Source organism: Eptesicus fuscus, chromosome 8 (genome assembly GCF_027574615.1).
Source record: "Eptesicus fuscus isolate TK198812 chromosome 8, DD_ASM_mEF_20220401, whole genome shotgun sequence".
Classification (NCBI taxonomy): Eukaryota; Metazoa; Chordata; class Mammalia; order Chiroptera; family Vespertilionidae; genus Eptesicus; species Eptesicus fuscus.
The window spans coordinates 21,700,665-21,715,759 of NC_072480.1; the positions used below are offsets into that span (position 1 = coordinate 21,700,665).

A 15,095-nucleotide genomic window follows, 5' to 3' on the forward strand; every position below is an offset into this window, starting at 1 on the left:
GTTACCTAATTCACTCACATGTACTAGTAGTAGTGAAATTGTGCAGATTAATTTCACTGTCATTAACTAGAGGAAATGTAAAAAGATAACCCATTTGTTCCACCACCCCACCTCCCTATCTGCTGTCAAAGAAATAAAAGCAATCGGATTTCCAACACACTATTGCCAATGAGTTCGAAAGGCATGTCTTGTTTTCCTAACCAGAGCCTGCCCTGTGTGTTGAATCATCCCATGATGCAAACAATTGCAATGCAATAAGTACCTTTAAAAATGTAGTTACAGCCCAGCCAGTGTTGCTTAATGGTTGAGCGTCAGCCCATGCACCAAGAGGTCTCCGCTTGAATTCCCAGTCAGGGCACATGCCAGGGCTGTGAGTTCAATCTCCAGCAGGGGGTGTGCAGGAGGCAGTCAATAGATGTTGATGTTTCCTTCTCATTGATGTTTCTCTCTCTGTCTCCTCCCTTCCTCTCATTAAAATATCAATTAAAAAAAAAACGTAAAAATGTAACTACATTAACGACAATAAGAGTAAGAACAACAGCAGCTAACATTTACTGTGCACCAGGTATGCTAAGTGATTTCATATGTTATTTCAGTCAATCCTCACAGCAATACATGCAAAATAAGTACTTTTTACCTCATTTCACAGATAAGGAAACTGAGGCTCAGGAACTTACGTCACTTTCCCAAGATTCACAGTAGTAGACTATTGACTATTCATTGCACTACTAAAATCCTCAAATAAGGAAACTGAGGCTTAGAGAAGTTCAAGGAAATAGACCATGCTCACTGTCAGGCAGCGTCGGACGGTGCTGGTCGCCCTCATGCTTCTTTATTCTCGCAAACCTAGACGTCAACTCTTGCGCCTTTTCTTCTTTCTCCCAGTGCGCTTCTTCTTCTGGTCAAGTGACCACATTTCACAGAGCTCCCTCCTCTGCTTGGTACTCAGGAACTGCCTGCACATATCCAGGCACTCAGAGGGGGGTGGGTGTGGGGCGCGGGGACGGAGGGCGTGGGACACTGCTGGCAGCACTTCCAGCCACTCCTTCCTGGGCACCTCGGCAGAGAGAGGATGTTCCCACCCAAAGGGCAGCCTGACCCCCAGGGGCGCCCCTCTGCCAGAGGGTCACAGCCCCTGAAAGGCTTTAGAAGTCCAACCAAGAGCACCCGACAGAACAGCCTTGTAACAAATCTTCCACGTGTGCAGGAGTGAGCACAGCATTTTTTTTTTTTTAACATGGAATGAATGTTGTCAAGTAATTTAATTTACCTTTCCCCACTGGCCAGACATCCTTTGCAATTGTTATTAAAACACACACACACACACACACACACACACACACACACACGCAAAAACCACAATAATGCCTGGCTTTTCTAATTTGTAAAAGGGAAAGATGATGGGGGCGGGGAGTGGAGAATGAGAAAGTGAAGGGTTTTACTTTCACTTCTTGCAAGAAGCATGTGCCTTTATTATTAAATGCACTTAATTATGGGCCACTTCACGCTGTTCCCAGACCCTTCTTAGAGCCAGGACATTATAATAAATGCACTGTGTGCCCCTGGGGGTTCCACTGAAAGGCGGCTAGCCCGGCCGGCTCTGTAGTGAGCCCCGTAATGCTGAGAAGGTTCATTGTTCCCCGTGAGCAGCCGGGAGGAATGAATGCGATGAAAGCGCAGTACACGGTGTGTGCCGCCCGGAACCCTTTGTGTGCCCGGCAGCATGGCCCCATTGCCCGGGGCAGCCCAGGCAGCGCCACGGAAGTGCATCAGAGCGGAGTACTTGAGCCCGTCACAGGTTTGGAATGAATCATTTAATTCTTTACACTTACACCCTTTCCTGTGAACTGTCAGAGGAGGAGGGATCCATCAATGCCAGCGAGAGTCTCTCTAACCAACTTCGGGGGCTTGGGAAGCCATTGGGAAGTGGGGCTCTGTGGCCAGCATTGTCCACGTTCCTGAAAGGCCGGCTCCAGAGGCGACAGCCCTCCACCCGCCCCTGTGCCTGTCAGGTCAGCGGAATTCACTTTCTCAGAGCACAGAGCCCAGAGGAACGGACTAGGGCAGCAAGAGCAGTAGCCGCTTACCTACTGCGTTCCCTTTAATTTGTCTCTAACATTCTAAGCTGATTTCTCCTGTCGGGACAAGTTTTCCTGGAATTGCATCTCAGAAATAGTTAAATGCCCGCTTGTGCTTAGTATATTGTCCATAGCTTCTTCGTCTTATTAAGAGATAAAATATCCACTTTTTAACAGTTGCTCCAACCCGTCACTTACTGTTTATAAAATACTCCGGTGAAGAGTCTCACTCACTACCATTCCTGGCCAGGGCTGCGGCAGAAAGCTCTTGCCTGTTGCCTCTCCTTCCCCTTTCCTCTGAGACTGGCTGTGGCCGCGTCCTGCAGGCGCCGGGATGGAAAGGCTCCTGGGAGCTTGCACACCTGCATGGAACTGGTCAGAGAAAGGAAGTTCTGGATGCTGCTCAGCCATTAACGACCTGTGCAAACTTGGGCTAATCATTGTGGGTCTCAACTGCTTCATCTGTGAATTTTAAATTTGGACAAAATGATCTGTAACCAAAGTTCCATGTTCCTATGTCTCACGCAGTGAAGTGACTTTGTCCCTCGATGTCTTACAAGAACCACATCACGTCAGTGTATTTTGCCCCCCGAACCCCACGCCCATTAGCGCTCTCGCACGGAGGGCTTTGGCACCTGGGTCAGCTGCCCTAAGAAAAAATGTTCCTGACGGAACGTGCACCCTAAAAGTTGCCATTAGAATTGGAAAAGGGGCTTTCCCTCATCTGCCAGACAGATATTTCTATGGAAATTTCTGACCATTGTCTCTTACTTTGCACGTTGCTGCCTTAAAATAAAACTTCCTATCTACTGATCTGCACAGTGGGATCCAAAAGGATGCGGAATTGGAAAAGTACTGTGTGCCGAGAGCTGGCCTTTGTGCCGAGACTAAACAATGTGCAATTGTGCGTGCGGTTTTTTTAATTGTTAAACCCTGTAAACAGGATTTGCCGGGCCAACCTCTCAAGCTGAGACTGATAGGACACTTTCTGAGGCTCAGTGCTGTCTGGAGCCCCCACCTCCCAGCCGAGCCGGTGTCTGTTCTTACCGCCGCACATGTTGGCTTGGGAATGCCAGGGTTACATCATTTTAAATGAGTGGTGCTTGTGGCATTTGGCTGCTCAGAGCAAAGGATCACACTCCTTTAAGGTGGTTGGGAGCCAGAGGGTGTCCAGAACGACATGTTCTGCTGGAAGGAACCTCATCAAGAGACATAACTCTAAGGAGCCGCCGTGGGGTCCCCCCTCGGCAGGCACAGAGCCTCCCTGGCTCTCCCCTCTTCCCACGGGCTCCAGTGAAAGGGTTTGGGAGCCGCCAGCTCTTTCTCTAAAGGAACAATCAGTGTTTGGCAATAAACTGTGACCCCAAAGATGATTGTGTGACCCCCAGAGGAGTTTCAGAACATAAGGATTTATTCAAGTTACGGCAACTCTGAAACATTAGCAGCGGCAGCTGGAGCTTGACCGGGGATGGAGGGAGCGATGTCTGTCTGAACATCCCGCGGCAGGCGTGTCCCTGATGTAGCCGGCCTGTGGCAGGGAGCTAATGAGCTTGGCCAGCGGCCTCTGTGTAACTGGTCTCATGGCGCCATACTTGTAACCTTATTAACTGAGACAAAAAAAAAAGGTAAAATCAGACCAGTCATTAAATTTGGAATTTCAAATGCAATATGTGTATATTAATAAATGCTGATGCTGATGTAATGAGGCTGGCCATTTCTCATTCCAGTGCTGACTGGACACCTTCCTGGGCCTCCAGCAATAGACTGAGCCTCAGCGCAGCTCATTGGCCCATTTCCTTTACAGACGCTTTTCTGGCCCATATGAGCCCAGCCCTGCATACCCTGGCCCAGAAGGGAGTGCTTGCAGGCGCAGTGGAGACCAAATGGCAATGCTGGGGCAGCAGCCTGTTGGCCGGCCTCGGCCGTGCCTCCTGGGGGTCGTTCCCACAGAGCCTGGGGCTGGTGAGAAATCTGAGGTCCTATGCCGCAAGCCAGGACCCCCAGATTCCAGGGGGTTATGCACAGAAAATAACAAGGGTAGGCGATGGCCCTGCCGGCATGGCTCAGTGGTTGAACGTCGACCTACGAACTAGGAGATCACGGTTCAATTCCTGGATGGGGCACAGGCCCGGGTTGGGGGCTTGATCCCCAGTGTGGGACCTGCCGGAGGCAGCTGTTCAATGATTCTCTTTCATCATTGACGTTTCTCTCTCTCCCTCCCTCTCCCTTCCTTTCTGAAACTAATAAAAATATCTTTAGGGGAAAACAACAACAAAAAAAGGGCAGGTGACGAAGGGTATCCGGGAAAGCCAGAGCTTAGTTAATGGACACGTGGGCTGGGAAATGCCGCTATTTATTTTTGCAGTTGATAAAGAAGGGTGTCTTCGTCAGAAAGGTGTCCTTTAGGTCCCCAATGCTTTTGAACGACTATTTTCCAGGCTGATGGAATATGCATGTTCATACATTGCAGGCTTAAGCACAAAGGCCTGGTATTTAATATGTGTGCCCGGACTAAATCTCTTTCATTCTACGACCTTCGTGGAAACTGGGAGAAACGGGAATGCTCCGTGCAGAGGCGGAAGATTGCAGCAGCTCCACAAAACGCCTGAAAGCAGACATTCAGTCACTTGGCTGGAACACAGCTCGGCACAGCTGGCCTGGCTCCTCGCCCCCAGCATCTGAAGTCTGTCTGTGGAGTGGGGTGTCTCGGCGAGAGGGGCTTCTCTTTTAAAATACAAATGGCCCTGAGAGGCTATCCATCATGCGCATCTTGATTTGAATTCCTTCATTCACGGGCTTTCCTCCGAGCCCCAGCGGAGATGAAGGGCCTCAGACAGAGACTGTGATGGGGTGAGGAGGTAGAAGCTGGGGGCAGAGGGGGAGGGGGAGGGGTGCATTTGCAGCCTGGAGCATCACCGGAGCAGAGACACAGTGTGAGGGCACAAGCCCTGGGCACGAAGGGGGTGCCATTCTTGCCTTGGGCGATGGATTTGTTCTCTCCTCCCAGGAGCACTTACTGAGGGCATCGGGTGTGGCTGGGAGTAGCTTAGTTTTCCTCAGTCTTGCTCTTATAGAGACAATAGATTTCCACCTGTATTGTGCCCTTCCCTCTCCCGAAGCTCTGCCTGACATCTGGTCATGCCAGGAGGTGCTTCCCTGGTGGTGATCCACGGCCTTCACCCCAGGGCAGGCCTCAGCCTTGGACTCCTCCCACAGCCCCTGGCCATGTCTCTGGGGAGTGAACAGCCGGATATTTTTATTCCTAGTTTTGTTTGCCAAGGAAGGACTTCTGCCCTGTGCTGGGGGCCTTTTGAAAGAGAATTTATACCCCTGAGAGGCCACAACCTTATTGGAAGCCACTGCCCTCGCCGGCAGCAGCAGGGCGGGCTGCGCCCCACGGGACCCCGGGCCGGTCAGGGCAGCCCCGTGGGAAGAGCTGTGGGGTGCCCGAGCCCCGTCCTCTAAGGACTGAAATGGGACCGGAGTGGGTGTGAGCGCACTTTAGCGGAGCCGCCTCCGCCGGGAAGTTTTCCGAAGTGTCTGTATTTCAGCCTCAGGAAAAGGCTGTTCCGTAACCGTTTCTAAAAACCCTTCAGTAGTATTACCTTAGCACCAACAATAAACCAAGGGCCTCTGGAAAATACACGTGCTTCTTAAAGAAAACAGCTCCTTCTTTTCTTCAAGACAGTTCTCTTTTTTTCTCTTCTAAGAAGAGCCGGGTTTTCATTGAGAAATAATTGACATATAACGTTATATTAGTTTCAGATGTAAGCATAATGGTTGCCTATTTGTGTGTAGTGCACAGTGGTCACTGCAGTGAGTCTGGTCACCACCCTCACCACCGGCACAAGGAGAACCGTTCTTGTGTTCCGTGACCCTGGCTCTGCCACCGCCTCCCTCCCCGTCCTGGCTGCCACCCCCGAGGAGCTTGTACGTAAAGACCATGAATCAGTTTCCCTCTTCAAACCACGCCAGCTCCTCCCAGGGCCATCTAATTTTCCTGTCATGTAGACACCGTTACATCAGACTGTCCCACCCAGCCCTGTGCGGAGGCCGCGTGGCCGGAATCCTGAGAACATTGCATGTCAAACCCAGGCTGAGCACAGGAGGCAGCGGGGAGTTGGCATCTGTGCTGGGAAACGCGCCCCCCTTCCTGTAGTCAGCTCCACCCCTGCCATCCACGCACCGGAGGGCCCCAAGCGCACTGTGCCTGCTGCAGGCTGGCCCGGGGCTGCGGGCAGGTGCCCTGCTCTCCTGGGCATCGGCTTTCCCAGCTCTAAGGTGAGAGTGGCAACCCTAGCCTCAGAGTTCATGGGAAGATCAAAACGAGATCACGAAAGGCCCTCATCAATGGCAAGTGAAGGAAGTGGTCCTTCAGGAAGTCGGGGTCTATTTGAACAGCTTTGTTGGGGGGCCAAGACATCCTTTGGGGCAGCCTCCTCTCGGGTGAATGACGTGGGGACCAAATCAGAGAGAGTAAAAGGCAGAGTGGCAGGGGGTGCGGGGCAGACGCTGGGAGGCCGCTGGGCTCTCTGAATAGCTGCCCCGTAGCCACAGGTTTCGCTTCGGAAGGCTGTGCACGCGGCGACTTAATAAAAGTAAAGACTGTGACAGAGCTCATCTGGGAGGCCTCCCTGGCGGTTCCCCTTCGCAAACCCTGACTCTGCTACATCTTCAGATATCCCCCCAAACAACTGGTCCCTGTAGGCAGTCCCTTCTGGGGGATGACTAAGGATTCTTAGAAGGCTGAGCCTGGGGTTCCATGTTCTGGCATATGCAGCAGGGAGAATAATAAAATTAATTATTATTCAAAATAATAATAGCTAACTCTTACCTAGTACTTCCCATGTGCCAGACACTTCCTGAGCACTTAGGTAAATAAACTCAAGTCCTTCAACAACTCCATGGGACAGGTACTATTGTTATTCCCGTTTTATTTAGAGAACTACCATAAAAGGTAAAAGAAAAACCAGCTTGCTGGTTGAGGGGGAGAGAAGCTCACGTGGAAGCTTGAAAAATCTAAGAACCTGGCCATGGTTCCGACTTTCCAATGCCTCGTTGGGGTTCAGATGCACCCCCCCTTCCTGGAGACCCATAAAATGCCCTGGCATCCTCCCAACACACCCCTCTTTACTGACACCAGCTTGGGACGTGTGGCAGAGTGGTTCCTGTTCACTGAATGTCCCTGTCCCCTGGCAATTAGGTTGGGGCCATATAGCTAGTTCTGGCCACATGTTCTAGGCAGTGAGCAGACGTGATGTGTGTTCAAAACCGGCTGAAGCATTTAAGAGCCAGTGTAGACAGGACACATCACTGTGATGTGGAGAAATAACTCCCAGCAGGATTTGACACCATCCTCCTGGTCATGGGCGCAGTACAATAGTCCTGGGTGCTTCACACGCCGTCTCATAATCGTTCCGGTGTCTGCCCGCCGTATCGTGGAGAAAAGCAGAGATCAAGTCCTGTTTGTCCTTGGCCTCGCCCTGGAAAATTGGTCAATAAACTGTTGTGAGTGGATAGCCATGGGATACGAAGGAATGTGGTCCGGAGGTGCAATTATGCTGACTCTCAAGGATGGGCAAGATTTGCATGAGCCAAGAGGAGCAGTGGGGAGTCCCAGGGGAAGAGCAGTTTGAGCAAAAACCTGAATTGGGAATGTTCCAAAGAGTAGCTGAGGGGGCAGTCCTGACCGGCCTGTTCTCCCAGCCCAGGCTGCCGCTGTCCAGCCAAGAATTTCAAAGGCTGCCCAGCCCTGAAAAGCAGCCTTCTCTCAGAGCCCCCAGGGTGGCCTTCTGGGCTCTCCAGCTGCTAACTCCAGCCCTGACTGGCAGGGTGAGGAGGGAGGCTGTGGGCAGTCCCAGCCCTCCGGGAACCGGAGTAATGACCTCGCAACAGAGTAAGCCTCATTACATGAGCCACTTCATGATGTGGCTGTTTTGTTTTGCTTTGCTTTTTTTTTTTTTTTTCTCCTTAAAAATGAGCTGAGAACCTTCTTTTACCCATGATTACAAGTTGGGTTGGTGATGAAAGGTCTGTGCCAGGCAGAAGGAGCCCTCGGGAGGAGCTTTCACATTTGCAAGCCTTTTGTTGAAAAAGACTTACTCCGTGGCCAAGAAAAAAAAAGGGGGCGGGGGGGGGGGTGGATAAGCAGGGGAGAGGTCTGAATCATCTGGATCTTTGTGAGGCTGCCTGGGAACCCTGGCTGATCAGCATGGCTGCCAACCATTTCAACCCTATGCACAACCCAGTAGAACCTCCGGACTCATAAAGCTCTAGGAAACATAGAAAAAAATCATTGGCCCTTGTTTCCAAACCCCGGTGATACTGTGCTTCAGCAAGTCACTTTGCAGAGAGCCTGGCACAACATGGGTTAGTCAAATGGGATGGATGGATGGATAAAGAGATGAATGAGTGGGTAGGTGACTTGGTGAGTAGATGAGTGGGTAGGTAGGTTGAAGAGGAAAAAGTCTACCTATTTAAAATATCTCAGTTGGTTTGAGCATTGTCCCATGGACCGAAAGGTCACAGGTTTGATTCCTGGTCAGGATACATGCCTCGGTTGCGGGTTCGATCCCTGTCAGGACTCATAAGGGAGGCAGCCAGTGGATATTTCTCTCTCACAGAATCAATGTTTCTCTCTCTCTCTCTAAAAAATTAACAGAAACATATCCTTGGAACATATCCTCAGGTGAGGATTTAAAATAAATATAAATAAATAAATAAATAAATAAATAAATAAATAAATAAATAAAACAAAATACCTCACCCCTCAATCCTCCAGGGCCTAACTCACATGACTTCTCTGAGAATATTTTTTGCTATTGCTTTGCCTCATACATTTACTCACCCATTGAACAAATATTTGCTGAGCACCTGCTATGTTTCATACACTATCCCACGCTGGGGATACAACAATGAACTTGCTCTTATGGACCATACATTCTAGTGACAAGTGCCAAAACATAAACAGAAAATACATAGGTACTGATAAGCTCTGAGAAGAAAAATAAAAGAGGGTGAGGGTTGGGTTTGGGCACTATCTATACTAATAAAAGGGTAATATGCTAATTGGTCACAACGACCTCACAGTACAACTGAACAGCAGGCTGCGTGGGGCGACCAGGCCGCCAGGGGAGTTAGCAAGGGACGACCAAACGACTGACCAGCAGGCTGTGTGGGGCAACAAGGCCAGCAGAGGGGGGCAGTGAGGGGCAACCAGGCCAGCAGGGGGGGAAGTTGGGGGTGACCAGGCTGGTGGGGGGGCAGTTGGGGACTACCAGGCTGGCGGGGGGGAGAAGTTGGGAGCAATCAGGCTGACAGGGGGCAGTTAGGGGCGATCAGGCAGGCAGGCAAGTGAGCAGTTAGGAGCCAGTGGTCCCGGATTGTGAGAGGGATGTCCGATTGCCGGTTTCAGCTCGATCCCAGGGATTGGGCCAAAACCAGCAGTCGGACATCCCCTGAGGGGTCCCGGATTGGAGACGATCCAGGCTGGGCTGAGGGGACCCCCTCCCCCCATGCATAAATTTCGTGCACCGGGCCTCTAGTTTTAAATAAGGTACACGGGGAAGACTCTGATAAGACAATTGAGCAGAAGCCTGAAGGAAGGAAGTCATGGGCTGCACAAATATCAAGAAGAAGAGCATTCCAGCCACGGGAACAGCATGTGCAAAGGCCCTGAGTTGGAAGTGCATTTCACAAGCTTAAAGAACAGCAGGGCCATGAGGCTGGCTTAGAGTGAACAAGGGGGAGAGTGCCAGACAACAAGGCCAGAGAGACAGCAGACCATGTGGGGCTTTATAAGTCACAGTAAGAACTTCGGATTTTATACTATGTAAGTTCTGAGCAGAAGCGTTAACATACTCCGAATTGCATTTTAAAAGGATCACTCAGGCTGCCATGTTGAGAATAGACTGTGAAGGGTGAGGACGGAATCAGAGAGACCAGTTAGCAGGTTGTTGCAATAATTCAGACATGGTAAGATGGTACCAGGGGCAGGCGGAAGAGTGGAGGTGGTAAGAAGTGGTCAGATCTGGATATATGCTGAAGGTGGCGCCAACAGGTTTGCTGAGGGGTTAGACGTGGAATGTGAAAGATAAGAATCAAAGATGACTGAGACTTTTGGCCTGCAAAACTGAAAACATAAGAGTTGTCATTTACAGAAACCAAGCAGATAAAGTGACGCTTGACACCCCGCCCCCGCCCTGCACTTGTGCTCCAAGGCCATGCTCCCCCCTCACACAAGCAAGTTTTGCCCTTTGACATTCCATGGTTGTGGACTGCAGTTTGGACACCTCCAGCTAAGATCCTCTTTCCTCGAGGCACATTGTCTGAATATACTGGAACTAGCAGAGTTGTCCAGGTCCCCGTGGCTGACAAGAGGCAAGGCCCTGACCCCCCAGTGAGCAGCCCCTGGACCAAGGCTCCGACAAGCCCAAGGAGGGCTGGCTCAGGAGGACGAAGGGCATCAGAGCAAGTTCTCCACCTGCCTGCACTTGGGCACCACAGGGGAGCTCTGTCCAGGTCCTACTCCAGGCCAATTCATAAGAATGTCTGCAGGTGGGAGGCAGGCATCCATCTTTTTAGTTTCTCAGCCGATCCCAACATCGGGCCAACGTGGAGAGCAAGTTCCTTGGAACCAGTGCTTCTGCAGTGCCTTCTGGCGCTTGCTGATCCCAGCTGTGCTGAGCAGGGGGTGAGGCACTGTGGGGGACAGAAACACCTCTGTCCTTACAGAGTGAGGTGAACCAGACATGGGCTGCCGAGCATTCTTCAGCTTAGAACTGAAACCAAACGAAACTCTCACCACCGGACCTCACTCCACACCTTCACCCACAGCCCTGCTTTGAAGGTGAGCATATTTCAAAGATTTTTTAAATGTACTAGTAATCTGGCCAATCTGCGTCCAGGAATGTCTCCAGGCAAGCCCACCAGCGTGTGAAATGTGGCAGAGGTACGAGAGCTCAGGGCTGGGGGGATGGGGGGTGAGGGTGGGGGGTCCAAGTGTTCATTTCCCACACGGGCCCTGGGACAAATGGGGGGTGGCCAGGAACCAGAGGAGAGTGAGAGAATGAGGATCCCCCAAGGCATATTGACTTGGGAACAGGTCAAATTTCAATTCCAGACCCAGGAGCCAGGGCGACCAGCTCCCTTCATGAATGCCCCTCAGTCAGCCATTCCCTGCAGCCGGCCAGCAGACAGATGCGCCATTCATTGCACAGAGCTCTGCTCCAGGCCTGCCTGTGGCTGGGACCCCTCCCCAATCATTCAGCTCCCCAGACACTTCTGTGGACAGAACCCAAATAACCTGATTAAGGTAAGATGAAATGAAAAATGTTTGCTCCCGAAAATTGCTAACATCTGTCCAGACTCCCCGAGGAGTCTGGGTGTGGGAACGGAGGCTACTCCTTCTACACCCACCTACAGGGAGGGGGGGGGGGGGGCGAGGGGACTGTGACACAGGGACTGAGGAGACAGCGAGGGCCTCGAAGCAAACCTTGATTCCCTTGACCGCCTAAGGGCTCTAGGCGGTTGTTTGACCTCTCTCACCTTCAATTTCCTCACAGGCTTGTCAGGAGGATTAAGCAGGTGATGTGAGCAGATGCTGACACCTGAGGGTACCTCACTATTTAAGTCTCCCTCCAGGTTCCCCTTCACCTGCCTGGTGGACTTGACAGGCTCAGTTAAAGCTGAGGCAGGCTCTCATTCCCGATGGCCTCCTTTCTGTGGGTCCTGCAGGGGAGGGAAAGGGCCATATATAGACGGACTGGCTGTGTCCCGCCACAAACTCCTGTGTTCAGTTCCTATCCCCCAGATGAGTATTTGGAGGCAAGGTCTTGGGAAGGTCATTAGCTCCCTGTAAACTAGGACTCAGAGAGCCCTCACTCCTGCCACGTGTGAGGACCCATGAAAAGACAGCCCTTGATGAACCAGGGAGCAGGCTCTCACCAGACACCGAATCTCCCAGGACCTTGATAGTGACTTCCTGGCCACCACACCTGTGAGAAATAACTGCTCATTAGCCACCAGCCTGTGGTACTTTTGTTATCGCTGTCCGAAGAGACTAAGACAGCCCGAAACCTGACCTCCTGGAGGAGGCCCCGACATGTGCATGGGACAGGTCTAGCTTTGAAGTCCGGTTGGTGAATGACTTTTAAGAGCCGTGCAAGGTCAAGTTGACCTGGGACTGGTCCCACAGGGAGGTCCCTGTGACACCATTTCATAGAGGAGGACATGAGGTCTGGAGAAGCATCTAAAGATGTTACAATCCCCCCTTACTTGTCCAAGTCAGCAAAAAATGGGGAAGGAGCATGGGACGCAGTTCTGAGACCTTCCACGTCTTCAAGGTCACGTGTCTTTTTAAAAATATATATTTTGTATTGATTTCAGAGAAAAAGAGAGAGGAAGAGAAAGATAGAAACATCAATGCTGAGAGAGAATCATTGATCAACAGCCTCCAGCATACCCCTTACTGAGGATCAAGCCCGCAACCCAGGCATGTGCCCTGACTAGGAATGAAACCGTGACCTCCTATCTTAAGTGACTTCAGCTTCCTCCTTCTTCTAAGCAGAGTCCATATAGGATCTCTGTGGTTGGTGAAAGACTACCTCAATGGCACTGGCCAGGTAGTTCAATTGGTTAGAGCGCCATTCGGATACACCAAGGTTGCAAGTTCAATCCCCATTCAGGGCACATGCAAGAATTAACCAATGAATGCATAAATAAGTGGAACAAGAAATTGATGTTTCTTTCTCTCTCTTCCTCTCTCTCTAAAATCAATCAACAAAAAATATCTAAGAGAAAAGGAAGAAGGAAAGATGCTTTGCCATGCTCTCATCAAGAGGTGGCGTTGGATGTGAGGGCGATCTGGCTGCGACATCTGTCACCCCATTGATCTCCAGAGTTGATTCGGCTGATCTGGCTGGCTAGGCGGGTGTCCCCCTCCTCCCTCACCGATCCATGTTCGTCCCTCCCGAAGCTGCGCGCTCCGTCGAAGAGGACGACCTTCCCCCCAGAGGAGAGGACCGGTCTTCAGTCAAGGGTATACGAGTAGCTGCGCTCCCCTGCTAGAACCTCCAAACAAGCTCTCAAGAGGTGGCGTTTATTTCCCTCCCCCTGAGCCTGAGCCGGTACGGGGATGCTTAGCCATCAGAAGGTGGTAGAAATAATTCTGGACCAATTCCCTGCTCAGCCCTAAGGCTGTAGCGCGTTGGGAAGCCCTCGCCTCCATACAGAAAGCCCAGCTCCTCTGCCAGAAAGTCCCCATGGAAACATCATGGAGAAGCCATGTGGGAAGTGGAGAGGCCCACTGTCCTCAGGCCCGAGAAGATGCCAGGCGACTCCAGCCCCAGGGTCACCTGACTGCAACCGACTGACAGCCGCAGGGTGAGACCAGCACAGGAACCCCCTGCTGAGCCCAGACAGCCCAGAACCATGGGGGGCAATAAAATGCTCACTGTTTTAACCAGTAACTTTAGGGGTGGTTTGTTATGCAGCCATAGTGCTGTTCTTAGGTAACTTCCTCCTGCCTCCATCTAAAATGTCCCTCCCCTCCATGTCTTCCCCACCAGGGTTTGTTGGGGCCTCTCCTCAGGGCCCCTCCTGGCACACACACTTCTTCAGTTCCCCTCGGACATGCTCTGTGGCACCCATGTGTAAGTGCAGAGGACACGGGACATCAGACCACAGCAGGTTGTGAGACCTCAGGAGCTGTGCCTGAGTTATTGTAACCGGTTTCATCACAAACCAGCCCTCCTCCTCCCCTCTCACCCTCTCCCAGGCACCTGGGCCCTCCTCTCATTCTGACCCTCGGAATCACCATCTGTCCTCGCTGCACCCTTGCATCCCGGATGCTCCTCACTCTCTGCGCCCAGGGTCACCTCCAGGTGGGCACAGTCCTCGCAGCCCTGACCGTGGACTCGGCCTCCTCAATCGCCTCCGCAGCCTCCCCTTCGGGGCCGCGCTGAGGGTGGACTCAGCCTGGTTCTCCCCAGGGCATCCTACAGACCCTCCTCCATCCTCGCCCGCTCCACAGGCGCTGAGGCTGCTGCCTCCCCACCCACCCACCTGACAGGAGCCCCAATCTCCCAGAGAAGTAGGAAGATATTAAAAGCCCTCATTCCAGCAGCACCGTCCCGGGAGCATGAGCAAGGCTGCCAGACGTGCAGGTAGCGGAGAGGGAGAGACGACCCTCTGGGCTCCGCCTTGAAGGCCTTCTGCAGCGCCAGCCTGAGCCTGGTGAACGTGGACGCCATCAGATCCATCATCCTGGCCCAGAGCAGGCTGGACCGGTTTGAGAAGAAAGACGAGATGGTGGTGAACTTCCACAGCCTACCGGCAGGTGAGCAGGGAGCAAGCGCTTCCTGTTCCGCGCGAGGAGCCTGTGGCGATGAGGCAGGGCCTGCAGCATCTTCTGCAGGATCGGGACGCTGGAAGGGAAGCTGGCCAGGCGGCACCTGGGGCACCCCTCCTGGCGGACGAGGATGAAGACCCCACCTGGCCCAGCACCATGACCACCACTGTCACCCTGGAACAGAGCTGGGGCTCCTGTGACACCAGCTCCTTCCCTCCACCCTGGTCTCGAGGACCTGCCCCACATCTGGCCGGACTCCCCTGCCATCAGTGGCCGCAGCCAGAGGATGACAAGGAGATGTTGGGCGCGTAGCCCTGCTCCCAGGCGCCGTGAGGGGTCCCAGGGCAGTGGCGGCACCCTCCACGTGTCTGAGGTGGCAGCCGGTAATCCTGCCTGGAGATGGGCATCTTTGCCCCCCTATTCTGTTATCAGGGGCACCGTGGGGACCAGTACCTCCCAGGGTATGGAATTCCCGGGGCTCTGTCATTCCCACTCCTTCCTCTCCCTCTGGCAGGGCAAAGGATAAGCTGGAGTCCTTGGGCTGGGCCCAAGGAAGTTTTTCCAGAGCCAGGCCTGAGGCTGCTCTGAACAACACTTACCCGTTCCCAGAGACCAAAGCCAGCTGTCCCGTCTCAGCTCCCCAGTCAGGACCTCCTTGCGGGGGACAG

At 52.5% G+C, this 15,095-nt stretch overlaps 1 long non-coding RNA gene and 1 pseudogene across 1 annotated transcript in view; one reads left to right on the forward strand and one right to left on the reverse strand.

Annotated features, from left to right (window-relative positions):
• Window positions 1-956, reverse strand: part of LOC129149943 (uncharacterized) — a 39,228-nt gene extending 38,272 nt beyond the window's left edge. The window contains exon 1 of the long non-coding RNA XR_008556734.1: window positions 791-956. This is a non-coding gene — a long non-coding RNA (uncharacterized LOC129149943). The remainder of the gene's footprint in view (window positions 1-790) is intronic.
• Window positions 957-1,617: 661 nt separating this feature from the next.
• Window positions 1,618-14,739, forward strand: LOC129150089 (kxDL motif-containing protein 1-like; annotated as a pseudogene).
• The last annotated feature ends 356 nt before the right edge of the window (window positions 14,740-15,095 follow it).